Here is a 5,443-nt window from a genome sequence, read left to right on the forward strand (position 1 = left end):
CCAATGGGTGAACATAAATTAAAATCACGCCGCCAGACAGGACTTACGTTGATAACCCGCTTGACAGCGGTTGTGAAGGTTGAGGTATCCGAAGTGCTGTTCAAAAGCTCTTTTACTAACGTCTCAAAGAGCTAAATCATGAATGAACTATTTAAGGAATCCTTCTACGCGTCCTAATTCATGTGTACACGCATGTTTAGGGGTGATTCTATTGACATTTCGAAGAAAACCAAGCAGCTTCTGAAGTTTCAGGATTGTACCGTGGCTGGTCAAGCATTGTGTGCGGGCATCCTTAGCCAGCTTGTCACAATCCTTTATTTTTCACTAGCTGAAATTTAAATGGTTTCCAGGACACAGCCAATAACCCCTTTCGTTTCCACTTACTACACAGCTGTCTTGTCGAGGTGCCAACCTTCGAAAATTCAAGTGTGTTGAAACCGAAATGTTGAATTATTTCGTAAACAAACACTCAGAACCTGTACTTTACTTGTCATAGCTTGTTACAAGCATGAAATAATACGATGTGTCAACTTGGGCGAGCTGACCATGATAGTCTACAAAGCAAAATTTTCAACAGCGTCATCTTTATTCATCGTGGTGCAAACAAATGCTGGACTAGACAAATATCTAATAAAGCGACAACGTTTACCCACAGGCACTCTGACTTCCACCCGTTTATTTGACAATTTGTTCACTTCATACCTCAATGCGCTGGAACTCTGTTTGTTGCAAGGGTAACGAGTTCCGGTTTGCTCATTTACCTGAAAGTCTGAAGTGGTCAGGGAACACAATGAATGAATTTCTAATGAAAGGCGTACGAATTACCTGTCACACAGTTTCCAGCCAAATGGTAGTACGAGCTGTCGGTGGTCACATACTGCTCTCAAAATGTAACGATATTCTCAGTTGGCAGACGCACTTCCATAAACTTGGAGGCCATACTTTGGTGAGAACTGTGAGCTCTACAGTGAACCACTCTGCAAGGCAATCGCAAGGTAATCGTCCTGATTGATGTATCAGTACTGCACAGACAGTAGAATGTGACTTCAGAACGATTTTCGACTTTGTCCAATGCTGCATAATACGCAGAAGCATTTGACAGATGGCGCATTCACATGGTGAGTGCTAGCAGTCACCTACAATTCATTGATGCGTATAGACCGGCTTAAATCAAACCTAACATCATGTACTGGGTTGACGTCCGGTACAAGAGAACCCTCCATAAAACAGACCTGATCGCTTACCTGATACTATCATCATGTGTCTAGATATATTAAGATACCTCTTAGAGAACAACTTATCCGAAAGTTATCTTGAAGTTGGTAAATTTACTTTCCAGCTCTGAAGGACTGTCGTCATAGTTAGTGCCTACCTCTTCATCACGCAGTGATGTGTTAGTTCGCGTAATAGTTCATTGTACGATGAGTCTGCTTACCTTGTGTTTTCAATCCCGGAATGTCTGGTCCCTCACTGAGGGTGAAATAATTCTAGGAGTGGAATTACTACACGAGTATAACCGTTGATCATGTAGTGAACCAGTTAAAAGTGTAGTCAGTGCTTTCACAGGTTTGAGTATTCCAGCAGCTAATATGATTTTGTCTTCCCTAAACAAAGTCAAAACACCACTTGAAAACCAAGCTCGCTTGCGTATGGCACTAGCCCACATACATTGACCAGATTCCACTTCCCAAATGCAATGAGGCAGGATTTGCCAGACACCCTTGGTTATAGATCAACTTATACCAAGATCCTTCACGTATCCATAAGTTATCAATGGTCACGGAAGCCTCAAACAGATTTCGAATTTCATTCTGTTAGATGTACGCGCGGCAATTCACCTTTGACTGCAAGCATGCCACCTTGGTGGCCCACTTGAGAGAACACTGACCAGTTAAGCGGAAGACCGGCTGCCTGAGTGAGCCCATGCTTGTTTGTTTTGTTTTTGCTGTTCATCGCTGAAACTTTCAAAGCAATGGTTACAGGCTGCTGCTCCTGAATGACATAAAATCGCGCAAATTCGGAAAAGGTATTAACCTTAGAAATACATCGTCGGTTGAAAATTCACCTCGTGTTCCAAACGCACGTGTGGCAGTCATCCGACAGAACACTCAAGCAGTCAATGCATGAAAGCAAAAACCCACATCAACCACACGTGGCGACTGACATTTTGTGGTTTCCGAACCAGTTTGTAAATGGCGCAGTCGAAGAGTTGCACGAAGTGAGCAGCCCCTACGAGTTTGTCAAACCGTTCTAGACCGTTGCCCACCGGACTTTAGTCATCCCAAACTACCCTGTTCCGGGTATAATGCATCATGAGTAGTTCAAACACGATGACTAGGCTTTATATGACAAACTCATGCAAAGCCACATGGACACAATGCCCTACAGCCATGTTCCACAGTTTTACGAACATGGATACCTCACAATGACAGCCCAACCATGAAGTGGTCATAGATAGTGATTCATCTCACATCAACCGGAAGTCAGGTTACCCCCAATCACTTTATCATTGTCTGCTACGCCACCGGGGTGGTGCCCTTATATGCTCAGTAAACAGATCATCTAATTTCATTGAAGTAGTTTTATCATTAGAGATTTGACGATCTACTTCAGACGGGACCAAAGGTTTTTAGTTTGTACAATTTTCAACAACTAAACAACTTGTTAACCCCTGTGACAAATATCCCAGTCAGTCGACGGTTCATTAAAAACACAGGTGGGAAAAATTTCCTGTCTGCTTTCAGACTCCATATGGTGCAAAAAATCTAGGTGAGAATACCACACCATTCTCAGAGACTGGGGGATTAGAATAGCAGGAAACCCGTAACTTCTCTTGGATTCTCTGAAAATTATTTCAGTGACATACACAAAAGAAAGATGAACTTATGCGTACTTTGCAAATAATGGAATGTATGGAGATATTTATCGGACTTAAAAGGTACAACCTTCAGGGACTTCCCTTTAGATATAACACATCTGGAGAGAGAACCAGACACGTTGGCAACGTACCGAAGTATTGGCAGCTCGAACGCATTAACCGGTTGTTGATCAGATATTTGGTGGCTTGTTCGAGGAGCATGGAAAGTTGCTTGTAGGCGTTTCGTCACCAAATGTGGGGACATTATCTTGGACATCATCAACTGCACACTCATGATGTCTTAATGAGTAATGACAAATTGTCTGCAAGCGACTTACCAAGCCGCGTGAACAGGTTAATAGTACAATCGGTCGAACCTGTAGTGTGTCATATTTTTTGAAGCTGTCTTATGAAGGGCAATCATCAGAGAAAACTCGTGACCAAAAATTAAATTACGCAAGAACAACTTCTTGTGATTTATTTCGCTTACCTTACATGTCTAAGAAGACATCAATATCGCCATTGTTTAAGTGTCCAAAGGGATATCAAACCAACTGGTCTCACTGGGAGAATAGGTTTGTCGTCTCATTAGAACGACAGTGAGTTTTATTCAAACTTGGTTATGCATGTCTGGAAAACAGTGTCATAAGCATGGTAATGTCGATGCTGGCACCGAGTAAATAACTACAACTTCACATTTGTTTGTTTCGTTTCTATCAGGAAGGTCAGATTTCTGAAAGTAACCTCAAAACGCCCGGAACCTACTGCTCCACCAAAATCTCAACGGGAGGGCCGGCAAGCATCCAGGCCAGTCAATCATTCAATCAATCCAGCAAAACCTGATGAGTGCTCATGCACACCACAGAAGCACAATCGAATGTGATCGGCGTTCAGACATTTTATAGAGGCACGATCGAAGTTGACGGGTGTTCACTAACGCCTATCAGACAGCCTGAATCAATGTCAGAAAGTCCCCTTTAAGTAGCTTGGGACCGTTGTAACTTTTGCTCTCGCACTGGCACGTACTCGCGCTCTTGCACTTGCTTGTTCGGAACGTGGCTGTTGTGTTCCCTTCTGTGAGTCTTTCTCCGGACACTGAGCAATGGAGTGGATCAGCAGCAGATACCACAAATCGGTGGATCAGCAGATATAACTGTTTTCATCACCACCTTTCAACTCCAGGGCCGCTAAACAACTGACCACAACCGTCAGTAAGTAGGCGGAATCCCCTATCAATATCGAGTCGCATATCTCAGTGCTGCATAAGTTGTCAGCGGACATTAGAGAGGGCCTATCCGAATCGCAAAACCTTACGCATCCTAATCACCAATAACTTGTTGTGGTATGAGTAGATTATCACTGAAATAGAATTAGGGGAATATAACCGGAATCGATCGTTTCAACAGCGACTAGCTGATTGCGTAGCAATGCTACAACACAGCTGATTTGTGTGCGTGTTTGGTTAAAAAAATGATAAATTTCATGCTGACCAAACAGACTACCAGGTTAGAATTCTAGGTTTTGTTGTCCCAATAGTTTGAGGTGAGACTGAATCCCGAATGCGTCGTTAATCGTGCGATTTCATCTATATCCGGCTGCGCTGTTAGAAACTAGAGGGACTCTGTACGTAGTCCTCTGTTTTTGGGTTTCACAAGCATATCTTCTGATTTAGCCACTATAGACACCTGGGTTTAGTCGTACAACCAGCAGTGCAGGCCGGCCACTAGACATATGAAGAACCCGGGGTCAAACGTTTGATCTGTCTACTGGAAAACAAAGTCACACCAAAGGCATATTCCAAAACCAGTTTGAATCTTTCTCAAAAGTCAGGTCGAGCCCATGTGCAAGGTTCCTTATTCATCAAACCATACGCTAGGATGAGCGAACATTCAGAAGAACAGTCCATAGTGGTCATCTTCAAATTCGATTATGCGCTGGACTTCCATTTGCACTTGAATGACTTCGTCAGCATACAGCCAGAACTGGTCCTCACGGGGACATCCTTCGAACCTTTAGGGAAAATAAAGTTACTTCATCCACTGCGGTAGGGCAAAGCCGAACTCCGGACGGGTCCAGAATTTATTCTGTCAGTTCTTTGGGATTTAGTCCCGGAAGAATGCCTAGTGTCATTCTATCGCTCAGCAAATAAAAGCCTAGAAAGCCCTAAATGTCCGTATGCACCCTGCAATGTCCGTGGTGGATTGCTGAGTGGAAAACCGGATAAGCCCGTCACCAGAATGCTGTTGACACATCCGTTTTACCATAGATAAGGGTAAGAGACGTCCTATTCACTTGTGTCCAATTGTATTGAAACAATCGCTTCAGCTGCAAGAAAACCCATTTTCCTCATTGATTTTTTCGTGCGATTTTGTAGAATTATATATGCAACTGAAAAACACAGTTTCCAATATCTTAAGGTGCGGCAAAGTAGTTATCTCTTTAAACAAAGAAATAACCTTTGGAACGCAGTGCCGTTCATATGCGTGGTACTAGGTTACAATTGGGGAAAACAGTTGTTTTAAACGAAAAAAACTTATTCGTGTGGTAGCATACACTCTCAAATGAACAGTTTTTTTCAAATAATAA

Source organism: Opisthorchis viverrini, assembly GCF_000715545.1.
Source record: "Opisthorchis viverrini unplaced genomic scaffold opera_v5_19, whole genome shotgun sequence".
NCBI classification, from domain to species: Eukaryota; Metazoa; Platyhelminthes; class Trematoda; order Opisthorchiida; family Opisthorchiidae; genus Opisthorchis; species Opisthorchis viverrini.